At 48.1% G+C, this 21,989-nt stretch overlaps 1 long non-coding RNA gene across 1 annotated transcript; it reads right to left on the reverse strand.

The window, feature by feature from the left end:
- Positions 1 to 1,151: 1,151 nt before the first annotated feature.
- On the reverse strand, positions 1,152 to 21,412 carry LOC309648823. Its single transcript, XR_014256823.1, has 3 exons — positions 16,558 to 21,412; positions 11,164 to 11,332; positions 1,152 to 11,086 (listed from the first exon to the last, which is right to left on the reverse strand). It is a non-coding gene; the product is annotated as an uncharacterized lncRNA (long non-coding RNA).
- Between the last annotated feature and the right edge of the window lie 577 nt (positions 21,413 to 21,989).

A 21,989-nucleotide genomic window follows, 5' to 3' on the forward strand; every position in this document is an offset into this window, starting at 1 on the left:
TACTAGAGATCCTACAAATGCAATAAAGCAAGAGAAGAATAATCTATGTAGACTGAAAAGGAAGAAATGAACAGGTATTAGATACAGTTATATAAGTCCAAAAGAATCTACAGATAAAATATTAGAGAGTCTTTTAAATGCTGCATGTAAGTCAGTATAGAATAATTAAAATGTTCTATATGGCAGCACAAACATCTAGAAAATTATATTTTAAAAGGAGATAACATTCACCACAGCATTAAAAATAACAGACGCCTAGGATAAATGAACTAATAAATGAATAAGAGATCTAGATATAGATATCGAGAGATAGATATAGAGAGATATAGATATATAAAACTTTATTGAGAGAAAATAATGAAGACAAATAAATGGAGACATGTACCATCTTCATAGAGAGGAATACTAAATATCTTAAATTTTTTAAAATTATCTCCAAATCGATCTACAGATTTAATGTGTGGTTAGGTCAAACTCAACAAGCTGGTTCTAAATTTACATGGAAGTGCAGAGGGCCCAAAACAGCAGACACTCTGGAACAAGGCCAAAACGGAAGAACTCTCTCTACCAGAGTCAAGAACTAAAGCTTTAGTTTGTACTTAACACTGTATGGTATTGGCATTGAGACAGACAAATACAACAGTGGAATAAAATAAAAAACACCTAAGTAAATCTCTATTCCTACACGAGGCACTTTCCTTTTTTGACAAAGGTGGCACTGAAAAGCAGTGGGAAAGGGATGAAATTTTCCTATGGCTACCAGGACAATAAGGTGTCTACGTGAAAAAGTAACCGGACTCCTACCTCACAACCACACACAAAATTTAATACTATATGGATTATAGACTTCAATGGGAAAGGCAAATCAAAGCCTTTAGAAAGGATACAAGAGAATATATTTATGACCTTGGGAACAGCAAGATTTTTTATACAAAACACACACACACGCACACACACATACACAAACCCTGACCTTAAAGAGTAGCAATGATAAATTCAGTTATATTAAATTTTAAACTTCCGTTTATTAAAATACCATTAAGAGAGTTAAAAGGTAATTCACTGTGTTGGGGAAGATATTTTCAACAAATAATCAACGAAAGGCTCTTATCCAGAATATAGAAAGAAGTCCTACAAGTCAATTAGAGGGGGGAAAATAAGTTATAAGTAATAATCCTAGTTATTACTTTAAAATGTATATCTCAGAAATAACTAATTTTCTTGTCAACTGCATTATTATGAACTTTCATCAAATCTTTTACCGTGGTCATTTTTAAGTCTTTTGTCATTTACAGACAGTTCTGGGTGTACTCTGATGATTTTGCAAATATGTTCCTATAAAAGGGTTGCATCTTCAAGAAATTCATGGAAAAGACTCTGACATGTACAGGTTTCTGGTAACTGACTGTACTGCTGAACTGAATGAATAAGCATTTTCAGAACTCTGGTGAAAAACTGATGAACTCATAAAAGTGCTAACAAAAGATCAAGATGAAAAAAAACAATTAATTACATGGGACTGAGTGAACTGATGAGGATGAGTATAATTTTTGTGACTTTCTGTCTGAATTAAAAAAAAAAAAAATCCCACAAGGACTCAGAGGCAAAGAATATACAAATCAATTTTCACGGCAAAGTAAAGGAGCTGTTACAGTGGAGGATTACTGGACTGAATGTCAATATTATGACATAGTATGAGTGTGTTTCATGTTTGGTAATGGCAATCGTTGCTTTTGTTGTGGTCATCCATGTACAATGCTTGGTGTCAGGCTATTTATCTCTTGTAAAAATAAAATACAGTGTGTGTGTGTGGAAAAAAAAAAAAAAAAAAAAAGAAAAGAAAATGCAATATATAAATGGGGAAAATACTTCCACTGGCATTTCATAAAATTATCAATAATGTATGAAGAAGTGCTCAACACATCAGTAAAAGCAAACTGAAAGCACAGTGAGATACCACTGCATACCTCCCTACCAGCGGCTAATATTAGAACGTCCTATAATACCAGCTACTGGTGCTGCAGAGCAGCAGGAATGAATATACTGCCACTAGGGATGTACACTGATGCAACCACTTTTTTGTTTTAATGTTAAAAATATTTTTGTTCTAGAAGATCACACAAAAGTTGGGAAGGGAAGGACGGAAGTCAACTAGGCTACTACAAAATCTAGACTGCGGAGGGTCAAAGAGCTGCTTACGGAAACTGACAGCTGGAGCAAACAGCAGAGGTCAAGGTGGCACCTGGCCAGTGGACCAGCAGCCTGGGTCGGCCACCTTTATGAGCACCAGCGGGCTGCAGCAGGGACAACAAAGGTGCTGGCCCCAGTCAGCACTCCTTTTCTGGAAGGGAGAAGCAGAAGCTCACTCTTTAACAGGTTCCTGGTGGTCTACGCTCCTTCATGGCCTTCTCTCAATCGCTGCCACTGAATTCCTCAATGACCACACTCAGCCTGGTGCCCTCATCCCGGCAGGGTTTGAGCCGGGCGTGTAAAAGCTCTGGACACCACATCTCTTACGGAAGGCGTGCTTTGTGCGTGTTGAACGTGTATGTGTATGCGATTACCCTCTCGGCTCCCTTCAGGAGCTTAAAGCAAGAAGCTGCAACAACAAAGTGCCTATTGCGCTTCTTCTCGCAAATGCTGCAGGTGCAGTCAAAGATTGCCAAGTCTGCTGAGGCCCAAACTTCCAAACGAACTGCTCCCAGTGGCAGCCTCCTCGGGGTTTCACCAGGGTCCCCACCCATCCCGCCCCCTCCGGGGGGCCCCTGTGCTATCGTGCTCACTCCCTGGTCAGCAGGCTCCAATCTCAGACTGAGGTCTCTGCCTGAGAGCCCCTATCCGACTCCTGCCCCAGAATCCTTAGGTCAGCCCCTCAGTGTCCATACGACTCCCCGCCCCCCGGGCCACAGAAAGGCAAAGGAAGTAAGCTGTGTGAAGAACGCATTGTTTGGGGCCGGGGCTCTTCTCCGCAGCCCAGCCTGGCCACAGGGGCCAACAGCCCCCGGCTGAAAAATCACACAGCTCCGTAAATGGAGGGCATTCAGTCCCATGACCAGATTCACGCAGAAGCCAGTCTGGCCGGGCAGGCAGGAAGCCTGGCCGAGGGAGCCCAGAAATACCCATCAGCACTGTTGGCTCAGCTGGAAGACCATCCAGTTCCCAGAATGACCTGGGCTTAGAGGCAGGGAAGTCAATGCCACACCTCCCCCTGCACTCCAGCGCCAGCTCCCGCTCTCAGCCCCGAGGAGATCGGGGCTCTGCAGTCATCACAAGGAAGTGGGTGACTCAAGGCCATGGGCCCGGGGGCATGGCTGAGGGGCCCAACACCGGTCAGTTTGCCCCATGATTTCCTCTGACCCCCGCAGCCCTTCTTCTCTGCTACAGTTGAGTGGAACCACGTGCTGCTCTGATGCGTTTCATTGTGTCATGTCCTGTTGTGTTATATCGTGTTGTGAAAACTCCCTATCCAGGTCCCTCTGGGGCCTCACCTATGAGAAGCCCCCAGCCCCTTCTCGGCCCTCAGGAAAGGCCTGTTTCCCCTATGCCTCTGTTCCCCAGCTCACCCTGCTTGGTTCTCACACTGACCCCTCGGCCCCTCACCTACCACTGATCACCCCCACTCTGAAACTAGCCCACAGTGGGAGCCATCTCCCCAAGTGTCCCCTCCCCTCCATCTCGCAGCACACACATGTCTGACAGCAAGCAGGTGCTGGGTTAACTCCTGATTCAACCCGCCCGCAGGCCTCAGGGCCATCTTCTGCTCAGACATTTGGCACAGAGAATGGTTCACACTTGCGCTTGAGTATCCTCGCTTGGTGGCCTCTTTGCGACAGCACAGGTTGCCCCTCTGGCCCTGGGTCTGCTCTGGACACCTCTCTTTGTTGCTGGGCACAGGCAGGAATAAAAACTTGCCATCCTTCCCCTACAATCTCAGCTCTGACATCAGCAATGGTGGTGCAGGAAAGGCCAAGCTTTGCTTCTTTCCCCGGCACCCGCGTTCCCCACCATACACCTTTACCTGGAGAAAGCTGGAGGGAATTATATCATAAAAGAAAACTTACTCTGTTACCTAGCTGCAGAGAGCCACATCCCAAGAAGTGCTGGTATGCCTCTCCTAGCCCATACTCATCACCACATTCCTGGCTGTCCTCCCTCATCCTAGAGACTTGCAGGGCTGACCCACTGTGGTTCGGTCTCCTGACCTCAGTCTCCACCTGAGTTCTCATTGCCAGTCTGACCCCACCCTTTCCAAACCCCTCAAAGCCCATTTTCTGTTTCTTTGGAACTCCGATTGCCATCAGCAAACTGTCCTCTAGCCTCTTCTCAGAATGTTCCCCTCACTCACTTTTTATAACTGAACTTGCCCTATGGAGACAAGTATGTTCACGCAAAGATGTGCATAATCAAAACAAGGAATACTAATAACTATTACAGTCTTTATTTCTGTAACTGCTCATGTGATCATAGCTAATATTTATATTTCTAACTACATTTCCACTGTCCCACTCCATATGCCTTTCGTTCTCAGCAAACACCTCAGCTGGTCATGCTTTCTTCCCTAGTGGAGTGACACAGACTTTCATTCCTGAAGGGTCTGGGCCATTAGCAGTTCTGTCTGTAGTGGGGAGTTGTAATTTTCCATTAATTTTACCATATATACAAGGTATACTAATACGATAATATACTTATACAATATAAGGGAGCACCAAGAGATCTCCACAGGAGATCTCCTGTATTCCAGACATACTTCTCCTCACTCTCATTATGTAATAGGAACCTACTTTTCCCTCTGTAATCAAGACCAATCCCCCCCGTAAGCACAATAACTTCTTCTTTGCCTGGTCACTAGGATAGGAGACCAAAGTTGGCAAGAAGTAGAATCAACTTAGAACCAGTGCTGTGTCCGCTAGTGAAGGTATTCCTCTCTTGAGAACTAAAACTTCTTTTTTTTCAAGATTTTTTTTTATGTGGACCATTTTTTTAAAAGTCTTTATTGAATTTGTTACAATATTGCTTCTGTTTTATGTTTTGTTTTTTTGACCCCAAGGCATGTGGGACCTTAGCTCCCCAACCGGGGATCGAACCCACAACCCCTGCAGTGGAAGGCGAAGTCTTAACCACTGGACTGCCAGGGAAGTCCCTGAGAACTAAAACTTCTAAATCCCAAAGTTGCAGGGACAGAAAGCAAAAAGAAAAAGTTGCTATTGGATCATTTGGGGTAATAGTGAGAGCAGCCAATCCTTAATTGTCAGACCCTTGAATCCAGGCTATGTGGAAAAGAAACCTGCAAGAAGACCCCAAGAAGTGTTGACGTTCCTCCCCCAGTCAGTAGATTGGTTATTCATATATTGATTGCTGATTTAGAGCATACACTGCATCCTGGCAGACACTGTGCCAGCCCCACAAGGTGTTACTACCGTGCTAGCATCATATATATCTGACTCTTCAAAAGGCCATGCAATCTACTATCAAACCAACTGCTTCTGGTTGAGGGGAAACATGGTAAGACCAGTAACTTCAATAAGCATGAGACAACTGGCACACTACATTTGTTGTAAAATGAGTCCTTGGTCAGAGGGGATGCTGGCTGGAATACTATTGATGCCACGCAAAGCATTTCTTAATCTAGAGATGGTCTAAACTTTCATGAAACTGGTAGTTTCAGCAGCGGCCAGAGTAACAGGTGAGGTTGACATGATTCAAAGTGGTACACAAGAGATGTTTGGTACCTACCCTCTTCTCTTTCCTCTTTCTCTCCCCATATCATCTCATGGATATAATTAAGTTAAAACACCGTCTTTACGGTATTAACTCTCAAGTTTGTATCTTCAGTCCATATCTATGAGTTCCAAACTCATAACTAAAGGCCTATTTGAAATTTCCTATTGGATGCTCTCGGATACTTCTGATATAGCTTGTCCAAAGTCCAAAATGTAATTCCTAATTTCCCCACAAATAACCTGCGTCCTTCTAACCATGAGGAAGTCTTTCCCATCTCAATAAATGGTACCCCAGAACCTAGATTTCCCCCCTTCCCTCATCATTCATATCAAATCCACAAGATTTCCTATAAAATCTATATCTAAAACATATCTTGTCTCTATTGTCTTCTCTCAGTGGCGTCACCATGACCTTGGTGGAGAAATCTCTCTCCAGAGGAGGACAAGGCAATGCCCATCTGGTAACTCAAGGTCAGCAGTGACCTCCCCGAGAACCACTTCAGTGCAGATGTGGGAATGAAAGCCAAGTGGTGAAGCTTGAGGACCAAGGGGGAGATGTGGAAGTGGAGACAGCGAGACTAGTCAAGTCTTACAGGGAGTTTTGCTGTGAAGGGAAACAGGGTCAGTGCAACTGCCACCCATCCCGGGGGGGTGTCAGGGTCCCACTCTGCTCTCAGGGTCACTGAAACTGTTCCCAGTGAGAGTTAGCCTTTGGCCCCATTGTCCCCACGTAAGATGCCCCAACACCCTCAATCACACCATCTCCCCCCCAGCCAAGGCAACCCTTCTCCCCAGGGTCAGTGTGACTCTTCCACCCCAGGACCAGAGAGCAGGCAAAGAAGTGGATGGTGTGAGGGCGGAGCTGAACAGAGCAGGGTCACAGAGAGGAAGCTGTGAGCCGAGGGATGAGAGAATTGTTTCTGAATTGGCAATTTCCACGCCCTGGTCCGGCCTCAGGGATAACGGTCCCTGGCTGAGACCCAGACAGCTCAGGAATAAGGCCAACACTCAGGCCCCACATCCAGGCTCAGACTGCGAATGTGACTGGGTCAAGTGAGGTTGGAAGGCAGACTGGGAGTGTGGGAAGTCTTAATCACTCTCTTGGCTCAACTCAGAGGTCACCAAGTTCATGGGATAAAAGGCAGGTAAGGCAAATGTCTCAAGCAGGGTGACGTCCCTGGCCTCCAGCCACCGCCACCGCCACCCCTGCAGTGTCCTCACGGCTGAAGGTACAAACCTTCCCCGGGCCCAGGCACTGTCATAGAAAAGTGTGTTACCTGGCTGCGTCATGCAAGTGAAGCTACCTGGGTGGCAGTCAACTTCAGGCGAGCACTGCGGGGTTCGTGAGGCCGTCACGGAACCAGTCGTGTGGCAGGTGTGTGATGGATGCGTGAGACACGGGAGGTACAGCCCCTGCACGGCACTCGTGGACAAGCATGTGTATTGGGTGATGGAGTGACAGGTGAGTGGCTGGACACACACAGGTGAGTGTGTGACAGGTACACAAACACCACCGCTGAGCACTTCCCTCCAAGCAGCCAAAGTATGTCAGGACCACAATCCCCCAAGCTGGGCAGCCCGGAGGGGCCTCATGTCCTCAGGGAGCGCCCCTGCCAGCCCTCTCTGCCCTGCAGAGTGACCCTCCTGTCTCTAGAGGGCCCTCCAGATGTCACCGCCCTCTCAGCTTAGGGACGGCAGCGCAGCAGAACTCTCAGGGCCAGAGAAGGAAGGAGGGCGCAAGGGGAAGCACAGAGGTCCAGCTCCCTGGGCCCCCTCGCAGTCCTCCCTGGTCCCACATCTATCAGCTGCCATCATCCTTGTGTCTCTGTCTCTAGGATGAAACTCTCTAAATGAGTGCTCTGCCCTCAGATCTCCCCTCAGACCTTGGTCTGTTACCCCAGCAGTGTGTTTGCGGTGCATTTCCGCCCCACGCCCCCATACCAGGTCTCTCTCTCAGACACACACAGAGCAGAGTCAGCCCGACACACCCCATCACAACCCCACAATCACATTCATATAATCACATGCACCCCATTGTACACACACGGTCTCACACACACTTCTAGACACACACAAACACATATTCTGAGACAGATGGGCTGCTGCAATCACACGGTCACACACACTGCAAGTCTCATGTGCCCCCCCCAAACACACACTCACACACTCCCAGCAGAGCATTCAACTCACACACACACAATTAAATTTTCACACACCACACACACCAAGCCTTATGCCCGTCATACAAAACGAGACCCACGCACTCTCCTAGCCAGAAGCCCTACTGCAGGCAGAACACACACACACACTAACACGTGCAGAGACACACACTCCAACCTAGCGTCCCTTCATTCACTAGTGCTCCCCCAGACGCTCAGGGCATCCGTCTGCAATGCCCTCCCTCCTCCCACTCTTAGTGGCCTGAATTCCTGCCCCACAAGAGAGGTCGGAGGCGTGGGGAGAGGAATCCCTGAGGGTGGCCATCAGGAGCCCCTGAACCCACACGTCAGGCCCAGTGCCCCCGGCGGGTAGCTCAAGTCGTGTTCCCAGCCAGGCCCCAAAGACCGGGAGTTTAAGGAAAACACCATCCACAGGCAAGAGGTGCCCGCAGGTCTTCAGCTGGACCCCGCCGCCTGCAGCCCTGCGGGGAGGGGGCACACCCGGCTGCCATGCTCCCCCCTCCCCTCAGAGTCAATCTAAAACTCTCACCAACTCATGGGTGACAGGAGCAAGTTTCTCACCAAGGGCAAGGACACCTGCACGTAGCCGGCTGGTGGCAACAGCCCACGGGGCTGGAAGTCAGCACAGCCTCACAGCTCCAGGACTGTGTGGCCAGCACCGCAAAGACCCACGAGGCACAGGCCACGGTGCAGCCAGGGCTGAGGACAGCAGGGTCTGGGGCCATGCACACGCTCTCTTGTTCATTGCCCTTGACCTCCTGCGAAAGCACAAACCATTTTCCCTGAAAACCTCTGTTTAACACAAACAACCACCCATTTCTCATCAAGAAATCTCAGGGCAGATGGGCAGCTGCCCAGGATGGTGGTCTTGGGGTGCTGGGCCTCGGTCCTCTGATGCTTAGCCTTCCCTCTCTGGTACCCCCATATTCCTTGCTTTCCTTCCCGGAAGACCCCTCCCTTCAGCTTCCTCCCCACAGGAACACATCAGTGACATGGGCTCTGTGACACAGAGCTCTGACTAGAGCCACGGTCGCTGCCCAGGCTCCCTATGCAGACTGGCAAGTGCCTGCACTGACCCTTGGGCAGCCCCAGTCCTTCTCCGGCAACTGCTCTGCTGCTGCTGCTTCCATCCTGTCGGCTGTGCCGACTCAGAGCCGGACCCAGTGAGTCACTGCCCCCACCCCAAGACCTGTACCTCTGCAGGGCAAGGCTGTCTGACATTACTTGCCATTCACCAAGCTGTGGCTTGTGTTTTTAGCTAAAGGGGGAAGTGGTGGGTACTGACCTCAGAAGGGAAGTCGGGAGGAGCCAGCCTACTGTCAAGACAGGCACGTGGCAGCCTAATCTGCTGCCCCTGACCCCACCACCCTCCTTCCCTGCCTCGACCTTCTCTACCCATCTTCTACATTGCCCCGACATCTGGAACGGACAGAAGCCCACAGCAGGACTTCCCTGGTGGTCCAGCGGTTAAGACTCCACACTTCCACTGCAGGGGGTAAGGGTTTGATTCCTGGTTAGGGAACTAAGAGCCCACATGCCTCATGGCATGGCCAAAAAAAAAAAAAAAGCCACAGCAGTGCAACTACAGGAAGTTAGGGAGAACCAGCAAGCAAGGCACAAACCCTTGAGTCCTGTCCCTATAAGAGCAAGGGTCATGACCCAGGTCCCTGAGCCACCCAAGACCAAGGATGCCCTTGCCTCTCTGTAAGTCACTACTATTTTTGCAACAATCAACATTTCAGAAAAAGCACATTTAAATTAAGTGTAATGTTTTCCCGTAATTTTTATAAGTTGTCCTGAAATCATATGCATACCAGGACTCTACCTTCACACATTTATGCAGTTCTTTTCAAATACAGGTAAATGCCAAACACAATGCGTAAAACATTCTTGAATTTGGAATAGATTTCTTCTTATCTTATTTGCCTTATCAAAGTGCAATTCCTGGGTTCATCATGCAATCAACAGCCAAAATCAGACTGACAGTGAAGACGGAACTGGACCTGTCTCCATGGCCTTTCCACGAAAGCCAGGAGAAAAGAAAACACACCATCACCCCACAATTGTTTATCGTCAGTCTGGAGTTCTGACCAATGAAGCAGTGCCAGAGAAAGAAATGAAGCACAGGGACTTCCCTGGCGGTCCAGTGGTTAGGGTTCCATGCTTCCACTGCAGGGGGCACGGGTTTGACCCCTGGTGAGGGAACTAAGATCCTGCATGCCACGCGGTACGGCCAAAAAAATAAAGAAAAGAAAAAAATAAATGAAGCACGGTAAGATCCTAATCCATAAAGCATTACTGATACCAAATAGCTTTCATAAATGGAAAACATGAACTGCATTCTAGAAGGGATTACTCAGTATTAAAAGGGTATCAACTATGCCCAAAGTAATCTAAAATTGGAAAGCATTTCAAATCAAAATTCTAACACATATTTTTTCTCTTCTGTAATGTGATGAACTGATTCTGAAAGTTCTTCAAGAGTAAAGGTTTAAGAATATTCAAACTCGAAACTAGAAAACTTGAAAAGGGCCGTTAATAGGAAAATCACAAAAAAACAAAGGCATATGACCATCACGTAGAAAAGATGTTCATTCTCACAAATAATCAAAAAATGTACACACAATAAAACATTTTCACCAAAATAGAACAGACTTTTTTCTTAACTGGCAATACCCAGGGATAAGTGAGGACGTCAGAAAAAAAAGGTATTTTCATATTGTTGAAGGGAATGGCAGTAGGCACAAATGATCTGGTGGGTAAGGTGGCAGTGTGCATCAGAATCATTACAAATCTGAAAGCCCTTCATACTACCATTTCCACCTTTAGGACTTTATCCTAGGTATGCAATTAAGACCAGAGATAAAACTTGGCTACTATATTATTTATCACTACTGATTTACAAAACAATGTCTTAAATGTCCAGTAGGAAAGCAGACAATGTTTTACAAGAAGTAAACTATTTAAATTGTCCTAATGGGCTAACATATATACACACTGCTTTGTAGAAAGACAATTTTAAAGTGAGACTTCTATTTAATTGTTTTAAAAAGAATGCCAAGGTCCTTACTTGGAAAAAGTTGGGGAACCACTGCCAGAGTGTTGATTTTGTAGAAGCATCTCTCTAGATAATACCCCACTGTAGACTTGGAGTACAAGGGTATGTCCTGGGGCAGTAAATACACCCTGTTCCATCCAGACCTTCAGGACCCCCAGGAACTGCTAGTCCTGGAAGGCATGGGGCGGAGGCAGACATCACTTACTGCTTCCCAGGCTGAGTTTCTTGTCTCCACTGTGCCAGGCAACAGCTTCTCAGAGTCAGACATCCTGGATACATCTGCGGGGTCCTGGCCACAACAAGCCAACAGGAAGGCAGCCCAAAATGGGAACATGTCCACGCAAGGAAACCCATGGCAGCATGTCAACACACCACTAAAAGTAAAATCATATAGACTTCCAGTTACAGATGATGGGCTGAACCCCTTCAACTCGTGTTCTCTCCCACCAGTGACCAAACCGGAGGATAAAGAAATGTGAAAACTGGGGCTTCCCGGATGGCGCAGTGGTTAAGAATCCCCTGCCAATGCAGGAGACATGGGTTCGAGCCCTGGTCTGGGAAGACTCCCATATGCCACGGAGCAACTGAGCCCACGAGCCACAACTACTGAGCCCATGTGCCTAGAGCCCGTGCTCCACAACAAGAGAAGCCACCGCAAAGAGAAGCCCGTGCACCCCAACGAAGAGTAGCCCCCACTCGCCGCAACTAGAGAAAGCCTGCGCACAGCAACGAAGACCCAACGCAGTCAAAAATTAATTAATTAATTAAAAAAAAAAAAGAAATGTGAAAATTGATCACCTCACAATACCAAAGACAGTGGGAAGGGGGGTTCGTTACAGGATTTGAGATTTCAACAAAACAGCGAAGAACAGTGGGAGGAGGATATTGAAGGGAGAGCTTAGCAGGACCCAGACAAGATAGTGTTCCAAAGGTGGGTAAGGACAGGGCCATGGCTGGGTTTGCCCCCACAGATGGCCAAGGGGGCTGGGGTGCTGTAAATGGGGAGTAAGTCCCCCTTGTGGGGTCTTTAAGGGTCATTCCAACATGGCTGCGAAAATGACGCTCAAAAAGGCATACGAAATTAAAGGGTTTATTATACTCTTAGGTCCCAGAGAAAGAGGCACGGCACACCTCACAGGGGGCCATGTGGGAGGAGCACCAAGGGAACAGGCTCCACCAAACACGGCTGAGGACCCGTGGGCAAGCACCATAACAGGGGGGTAGGGAAGAGTACACAAGCAAAAGGTTTGAGCAGATTTCACTGGTGCATTTGAATGTCACTAGGTTACAGTCATGGAACAGCAAGAAGGGGAACTTGTGGAGTGGACCAGCCTTATCATACTTTAGGCTGTTTGTGACGATGTTGAGGCATCAGGAAAATATGAAATTTTAAAATATTATAACACCATAAACCCTGTTATGCCTCAGCATCAACCATATTAATTGGATGGATTAAAGTTGTCACCTGGGTTGTAGAGATATTAGAGGTGAGTGGGACACCTTGACTTAACCACCAAAGGAAGGAAGGAAGGGTAGCCCCCGCTCTCCACAACTAGAGAAAGCCCGCGTGCAGCAATGAAGACTCAATGCAGCCAAAGATAAATAAATAAATTTATAAAAATTAAAAATTAAATTATAAAAATTTTTAAAAAAAGAGTTAACACTAATCCTTCTCAAGTTCTTCCCAAGAACTGTAGAGGAGGGAACACTTCCAAAATCATTTTACAAGGCCAGCATTACCTAAGCCAGATCAGGACACTACAGGAGAACTACAAGCCAACATCCCTGACAAATATAGATGCAAAATTCTCAATAAAATATAAACAAATGAAATTCAACAGCACATTAAGTGAATCATATGCCATGATCAAGTGGTATTTATCCCTGGGATGCAAGGATGGTTCAATATATGCAAATAAATAAATGTGATTCCCCATATTAATAAAATGAAAGATTAAAAATCGTATCATCTCAACAGATGCAGAAAAAGCATTTGAGGAAATTCAACATCCTTTCATGATAAAAACTCTCAACAAATTAAGTACAGAGAAAAGGTACCTCACCAAAATGAAAGCCATATGTGAGAAGCCCACAGCTAACATCAACTCAATGGTGAAAAAATGAAAGCTTTTCCACTAAGATCAGGAACAAGACAAGGCGCTCACTCTTACCACTTTTATGCAACACAGTACTGGAAGTTAATAAAAGACATCCAAATTAAAAAGGAAGACGTAAAATTGATGATATGTTCTTATATATAGAAAATTCTAAAGACTCCACCAAAAAACTAATCAATTCAGTAAAGTTGCAGGGCACAAAATCAACACACAGAAATCAGTTGCATTTCTAAATACTAACAATGAGCTACCTGAAAAGGATAGCACACAATCCCATTTATAATAGTAACAAAAACAAAATAATTAGGAATAAAATCTAACCAATGAGGTGAAATATGTGCACACTGAAAACTATGACATCGATGAAATAAATTGAAGAAGATAAAAATAAATGGATACAAATATTCTGTGTTCATGGATCAGAAGAATTAATATTGTTAAAGTGTCCATAATACCCAAAGCTACCTATAAATTCAATCCCAATCCCTATCAATATTCCAATGGCATTTTTCACAAAAATAGAAAAAGCAATCCTAAAATTCATATGGAGCCACAAAAGACCCTGAAGAGCCAAAGCAATCTTGAGAAAGAAGAACAAAGTTGGAGGCATCACAGTTTCTGATTTCAAACTATACTACAAAGCTGTGGCCATCAAAAAACTATGGTACTGGCATTGGGACTTCCCTGGCGGTCCAGTGGTTAAGACTTTGCCTTCCAATGCAGAGGGTGCAGGTTCAATCCCTGGTCAGGGAGCTAAGATCCCACATACCTTGGGGCCAAAAAACCAAAACATAAAGCAGAAGCAATATTGTAACAAATTCTTATTGAATTTAAAAATAGTCCACATCAAAAAAAAAAAATCATTAAAAAAAAAAAAACTACGGTACTGGCATAGAAGCAGACACATAGACCAATGGAACAGAATCAAGAGCCCAGAAATAAACTTATGCACATAAGAGCAACGAATATTTGGCAAAGAAGTCAAGAATACTCAATGGGGAAAGGATAGTTACTTCAATAATAGATGGTCTTGGAAAAACTGCATATTTACGTGCAAAAGAATGAAACTAGATGCCTATCTTACACTGCTCACAAAAATTAACTCAAAATGGGTTAAAGACTTAAATGTAAGACCTGAAATCGTAAAACTTCTAGAAGAAAACATAGATATTACAGAACACTTGATTTGTAGCAAAGAAAAGAGAAGAGGTTAAGTAAAAATGCTGTAGTCCTGAATTTGAAGGATCAGTATAAACTCCTAAAAAATACATGATATTGGGGAAAAAAGAAAAAAGAAAAATATGTGATATAGGTGAATGCATATATAATATGGATTAGGTGTAATATAGTAAAGTAGAAGAAAATAAGTAAAAATTCTGTAATCTTGAATTTGAATTGGATGTAAATTATTACAACCACTTTGAAAAATGATTTTACAATATCTAGAAAAGTGAAATATCATATATACCCTTTGATTCATTGGTATATATCCTAGAGAAACTCTTGAATATGTGAACCAAGATAAGAACGTATAAGAACATGCATAGACATGTTCTCTAAAAGCTATAAAATAGAAACAACTCCAAATAGCTATCAACGGTACGATGGCTAAATCACTTATGGTGTCTTCATCAATGGACCCAGTAATCAAAATGAATGACTATACCAACACATAAACATGGATGAATCACTAAAATGTAAGGGTGAGCAGAGGAAGTAAACACAGAAGAAAACATTTAGGATAATTCAATCAATATAAAACCCCAAAGCACTCAATAGTAAACAACAAATTGTTTAAGCATACATGAATAGGTGGTAAAACAATGTAGAGAAGTAAAGGAGTGATTGACACACGATTCAGCATGAGAGCTCCACCTGAGAGGGTAACCAAGGGAGACGTGTTCAGAGCAGGGCACGTGGAGGGTGCTGGATATGTTCTACTTCTCCAGCTAGGAAGTATCAATAGATCCACCGGCATGTGTTCTTCTTTCCTTCAAACTGAACTTGTGTTTTCTAGCCTCACTGGCCATAATATATTTCTCAATACAAAATTTTAAAAAGGAGGGCAAGAGAGGAAGAGGAAAGGGCTCTGGGTCTAGGGAGCATCTTTAGGGTGGGAACAGCTTGAAAATGCTTTCGAGTCACTCTCCCTGTGCGCATGGCAAGGAGGAGGCCAGGGCTGCTGCAGGCCAATGAGTTTCTGTTGGAGAAGGAGAAAGAGGAACCGAGCCCACACTTCCTCTTGATGAAGGATGAGGGAGGGTCGTGGCCCAGCCCTGAGCAGAGCGGGAAGGGAGGCGACTGGGACCAGGCAAAGAAGGTTCAGAGCAGCACCAAGGGGTGAGATGAGGCTCCCGAAGCAGACAAAGGAGGGGAAGAGACGCAGAACGGCCATGTGACCCAGGGTGGGACTTGCAGAGAGGGCTGGTCAGAGGGCCCTGGTCCTGAACGTCCACCTCCGACGTGGACGGGGCCCTGGGGCAATGCGCGGAGGGTCTGCAGTTGGCTCAGTGGCCCCTTCTCAGGAGGGAGCTGACCTGAGTCAGGGATGCTGCTGTGACCTCAAAACCGGACTAGCTGGGGCCACAGAAGCAGAAGCCTGGCGGTCCTCGCACACCATGCCTGGTCTCTGAGTCACACGTCCCCCTAGCCTTACAGTGGCAGGTCTCACGGACATAGAATGTACGTGCAGAGTCATACACACCATTGCTGAAGTGACGCAGACACTGTCCCACACAGGGACTCGTGTACAAACTGTAGAAATGCCTTACTCTATACTGACTCATCTTAGTGATAACAGAACTCACTTTTGTTTTTCAGACTACAGCAAATCTTTTATTACACGTAACAGTATGTATCCAAACAGTACCCAACACCATTTCATATCTCTAACACAGGGCACAGTGGGCATTCAGTGCTAGAACCGAGAGAGGCGTGTTAAATTTCAAGCTTCTGACCACATCATATGGTGGCCAGGCAAAGCTTATATGTCATTTTCTCACGTTATCCAACATGTGGCTCATACATTTCATCATCTCGATGGAGACAAAAATTTCCATTTCATATTTTGAGTGCAGGAAGTTGAGAGAGATAAAATCCAGTGAAAACATATTGGTTTCAATTCAACTGAGGTTTAAAAAAAAAAAAAGCAAACTTAAGTTAATCATTTTGAAGGGACAGAGGAAAGGAAGGCATGGGGTTAAGACTCAAAACTATGAAAAGGGCTGGTCCCTATACAGGGGCTGCTGTAGCTCTGGAAACTATCTATCAAAGGATATTTTAAAATAAAGTGGCTTCTCTGCATTTTGTCTTTTTTTGGTATTGTAAACATGTGCTGTTTGCTATCACCTGAATCTAATTTAAAACATTTTTTTTTTTGCAAACAAAACAAAAAATTTAAGTCTTTTAGGCAAGTATCTTCCTAAGGAAAAAAAGGAGTTCATTTATTATAAAACTGTGAGGATACCCAAGCACGGCCCCACCTAAGATTCAACAGCATGAACTTGAGAGCTTTTGTCCGCTGTTCCTCAGGGCTGAACTGGGTTTCAGTAGAATAGGAGCCACCGCTGCCTCCTGTGTCTTCCTTCTTGCCTTTCTCCACATCCACCCTGTAAGGAAGACATAAATGGATGTCTCATCTTTTTCAGCCCCTTCTTTGAACAGCTGTACACAGCCCAGGAAAGGCCCACTGCACAGTCAAACCTGTTGTTCCAGAAAAAACGGAGCCCCCAGACCAGTACAACAGCAGTTCCTTAGATACATCTGAGACTCCAGACTCCACAGGGTATACGCCGAAACCTCTAAAGCTTCAAACCCGCCCTCCTGGCCAGGGCACGGGTAGCCACACCGTCCAGCCCCCAGCAGCATTCACCTTGTTCCACTCCCCAGGAATATAACGCATCTGGTTTTCTACATCCTTCCAGCTGCTGTTGTTTAAATTCACTGTATTCCCTCTGATACTGAGCTGCCTCTGGATCCAGTCTCAGCCTCAGCCTGGGCATCCTTAAGATCTTCTGTCACTGTCTCACAGTTCTTTTCTTCCAGCTCCTGGTCAGCCTCTCCTCCCCCAGTGCCAGCTCCTTTAGTCCCTCTGTAGCTGCTCACTGCCACCCTCCTTCGTTCGCTCTGAGATCTCCAAACATCGTTTGCGGCTCTGACACTCATCTTCAGTGACGCTGAGCTGAGTGTCCAACTGGCCTGAAAGAGAGTCTGTGCCTCCCGCACCCAGCGGTGAGCCGCGCCTGTCTGGCCTGACAGGATGTCAGAAAGGCCTCCAGGGACTTTCACGCTCCAGCTAATGTTCTCCCCGGGGCTGCGCCAGATGCCTCCCGATCAGAGTGAAGATGCTGGCACTTTCTGCAGACATCATCCAGGCTGGGGGGGGTGAATGTGTGAGAGACACCGTCCTGATGGGGTTGGATAAGGCTCCTTTCCTGAGTTAGTCCCTTCCTCCTGCATCTCTCCTGGTTTCACCTGGGCTGGGGGTAGTAATGGAGCTGTGGGCTCCTGGATGGTGACACGGTCCAGTTTCAGGGGCTAGCTGCAGTATTGGCACACGAAGCTGACCTGCATGGTGCCGCTGGGCATCTCCAACCCCTCCATCCCTCGGCACCTGGAGCCGCCGCCCTGGTCCAGTCTACAGCCGGGCACTGTGGCTTCCCGTCGGCCCCGGAGCAAGGCCTCCTGAACTGCCGTCACCCCGTCTTCAGCTACTTCCTGGTCCGCAGCTAACAGTAACTCATTTTTACTGAGCATTTATTATGCACCTGTTAGTGTTCTAAGCGCTTTACAATATTGACCTCTTCACTCAACCACTTAACCAACATTCACCAGCGCCGGAGGAGCCGGACGCTGGGCTCCTAGTGGACACAGCTGTGACCACTGCAGTCACAGGACCAGGGTCCGGTGGGGAAGACAACCTTGGGAATGCCCACGTGGAGTGTACATGCTCTTATGGACATAGGCAGGGAGCCTCAGACAGGCCTCGGCGTCCTGAAAGAACCCACCCTGGCCCCAGCCCCTCCAGCTGCTGCACCTCCGCCCGATACACTTCAAAGAGCTGGCTGCTCCTGACGCCTCTTCTTCCTTCCCTCCCCTCCTCTCTATGAGCTCCGATCTATTCTTCCCCCACTGCTGCTCTCAAACAGCTTTGTTCAAGGTCCGAACCCCCCGCGGCAGTCCCTGTCCTCTCTCAGCCCTTTTCCCCCACGGCTTCTCGGATGCCACCTTAATCCAGCCCCTCCCCCTGCCCGCCCGCCTCACCGGTGCCCCTGCTCCATCCCCTTTGCTGAGGGATACATGCGGGAACACCCCAGGGCTCAGGCCTGGGCCTCTTCTCTTTCCCGATCTCATCCTCCTTCCACATGATCTCATCCATGACCTCAAATACCTCTATAAACACATGGCTCCAAAATGTGCGTCTCCTGCCCTGACTTCTCCCCTGAGCTCCAAACTCATGCTCCACACAGCAGGCATCTCCAAAGGGCAAAGCGGAATCTTCTATTTATGCACCCACGTGAACCTGCCCTACCCTCCAGGAAAATGGAAAACATCCACCCAGGTGCTCAGGCCCAAAGCCAATGAGGTATTCTTTTTTTCCAATCAGACCAAGTATAACAAAGTCTGTAAATATAGATATATTTTTTTAAAGAAGAGAGGGTGGGAGGGAGAGTCAGTCCATATCAGAGCTAAATGCAGTCTTCCCCACTGGCCCCTCGCTGTGAGACACCCCCAGGCTGGGCTCCTGTGACCTTCCCTTAGACTCTGTGACCCCCTCACCCACACGCGCGGCTCCTGACCCCACACGACACGCGGTGAGCAGCCTCTCTGCCTCCCGGGCTGCAGGGTACAGGGCTGCTCAGTTTGACCTCCTCCATCATGGACACAGCCCTCTGCCTCTCTGAAGACACACCTCTCTGGCAGTGGGACTCCCTCCACCCCCATGAGAACTTGTTCCCACGCTGCAGGGAGCCCCTCTCCCCAGAGTCAGTGATTCCCCCATCCCCAGGGTCACAGCTGACCCAGGTGTCGTGGGAGACCGGAGCGGGGTGTGTGAAAGGAGAGAGCTGAACCAAGCTGAGCTGGGCAACGGGAGGGGCTGGTTCGGGACAGGCTGAGACTCAAAAGGCCCCATCTGGCTGGGAGGACAGCAGCTCCTGGCTGAGACCCACACAGCTCAGGAATGTGGCCACACCAGGCCACGGACCAGGCAGAGGGCCCAGCTGAAGAGGCCTGGAAATCCTCACTAGCACTGCTGCTCAGGTGGAAGAGGGAGTTCCCAAAGCAATCTGGGGTTGAAGGAGGCTGAGTAAACATCAGGCTGGTGAAATGCCTCTCCCTGAGCTTGAGCTCCACCCTCAGTGTCTGCAAGACCAACCGTGGACAGGGCACTGATGGCCAAGGCAGAGAAGGGAGTAAGCCAGCTGGGTCACACAGGTGCCTGTGACTGGTGTGTGGCAGGTAACTTCAGAGAGGTAAGGTGGATTCTGTGGGAGTGTCATGTAACCAGTGGCAGGTGTATGTGACACAGGCAGGCACACCTGCACAGCACAGGTGGAGGAGAGTGTGCACTGGTATGGGATGACGGGAGTGACAGGTGAGCAGTTAGGGACAGACAGTTGAATATGTGACAGGCACACCAACACCACGGCTGAGCGCTTCCCACCCAAGTGCCAGATGTTTCAGGGCCATAGTCCCCCCAGCCCAGGGACACTTGAGGGCCCTGATGTCCTTGGAGAGCCTCCCAGGCCCTCTCTGCCCTCCAGGGTGACCCTCCCTGCAGGACAGTAAAGGGCCCACCTGTGACACAAATGCCCGGACTTAGGGAGGGCAGCCCAGCAGGGTCCTCAGGGCCAGAGCAGGAAGATGGGAGCGGGGAGGCACCTTCCACTCCAGCTGTGTTCCCCCGGTTCTCCAGGCTCCTAGACACTTCCTGGGCTCTCTGTCTCCAGGAACCAGGGGCCTGGTGAGTGCTTGTAGCCTCAGACTAGTCTGCTACCCCAGGAGACAGTGCCACACAGAATTCCTCCCGGGATGGCTGAAGAAGAGCCTCCCTGTCTCCACCCCAGGTCATGGGGCCCCTCCCATCTCGGACCCCCCAACCCAGGCCTGCTCCCAGTGGTCACTGAGTCCCCAGAGCATGTGCACACACACCCCTCTCCCAGCCAGGTACCCACCACACCCACTCCGGGTGCATGCAGATCCCGTGCCCACACACCATGCAGGGGCAGGTCCTCCAGAACTGCTGGGTGGAAGGTCACCAGCAACCTGGGCGCTGCCCCCACACCCAGATCTGTCCTCAGATCCCAACCCAAGGCCCTCCTGGAGCCCCCGCAGGCTGAGCCTACTCTTAGCCCTTTGCCCTCCTCCCAGGGGGCATCTGCTAACTACAAGACCAGCCTCAGGGATGGGAGTGAAGCTGGGAGATGGTGGTGAGCACAGCCCCGCACATCACCGCACTCAACCGCTGACGGCTCCCAGGATTGGCCCACCTTGCTCTCCAGGCACCTGTGGTGTGGATTCCTATGCCCAGCCCCTCCCATAAATCACGGCCCCAACTGCCCATCCCCTTCTAGCCCCTCCAGAGCAAGCTCACAGAGGCACTCAAGGGTATCTTCAGTTCAGCAAGCTCCCATCTGTGTGTCCTGGCCAAAGAGGGGTAGGAAGCACAGACGAGGAGGGGTCAGTACTGACCAGGAGGGGTCAGTACTGACCAGGAGGGGTCAGTACCAACTCCTCCTACCCTATGACTATGCAGGCACCCCATGTTCAAGACCCACCTCCAAGAGCCCACCATCCCAGCCTAACATCATACACGTGCACACACACCACAGCCTTTGTCACTTACAAGAGGTGAACCTTTCCTGTTTGTGGACCAGGCCATCCAAATATTTCCAAATCACCTGGCCCTGGGGGCCCCCTGACTTGTAGGAAAAGGACCCTAGGTTCTGTTGGCTTCACTCAGTTAATCTTTCTCTCTCCCTCTTGTTCATTCCATCTCTCAATTTCTTTCTCAATCTTTCTCTCCACCATTCTGTCTCTCAGCCTCCCTCTCAATCTCTCTTACAATGTCTCTCTCACCATCTCTCCCTCTCCCAGTCTCTCCTGATCAATCCCCCACCATCTCTGTCAAACATTCATTCTCTTTTACACACAATGTCTTTCTCAAAATCTGTTAACCCTCACAATATCTAGCTCTCTCAAAGTCTCTCGCAGTCTCATGCCCCTTCTCATCTCCCTCCCAATCTCCATCTCTCCTCTCCCTCCCTTTCTCCCTCTTTCTCACCCATCTCAAACAACCTCCCTATCTCTCCCTCTCTCATACACACACACACACACACACACACACACACACACACACACACACACACACGAGCACGCACGGCAGGGGACCCAATACTCAAGGGTATCCACAAAGGCACACCTGTGTGTGTACTACCTGGGGCACACACTTGATGTGCAGCACGTATAGTATTTGTGTAAACCCATTCTTGGGCCTTTATCCCACCTGTGGCTCCTTCATTGGGCAACTGAGGCTGTACTTGGACTTGCAAACCAGTGAGGGAGAGGGGTCCTAAGTTGAGACTCTAAAGGCCAGGGCAGGGTCTGCCTCAGGTTACAGTACCAACCATAGGCCAGGCACTGTGGAGGCAAGAGTGAACAACCCAGACAGACCCTGGCCTGGAGTGCCCACCCTCTAGTGAGGAGATGGACATGAAGAGAACTCTTCTTCTCTCAGTACATGGAAGTACAGCAGTTAACAAAAGCACAGTTAGAGGTGTCGCCAGGTGTCAACATCAGAGGAGACATCCTAGGGGCGGGTGGGTTTGGCACCCAGCAGTGGAGGCTCATGGGTAATCTACCTGGCTTGAGGTCTGGCTCTCACTCTCTCTCTCTCTTTCTCAGTCTCAACAAC

The sequence above is a fragment of the Balaenoptera physalus genome, assembly GCF_965194825.1.
Source record: "Balaenoptera physalus genome assembly, chromosome: 19".
NCBI classification, from domain to species: domain Eukaryota; kingdom Metazoa; phylum Chordata; class Mammalia; order Artiodactyla; family Balaenopteridae; genus Balaenoptera; species Balaenoptera physalus.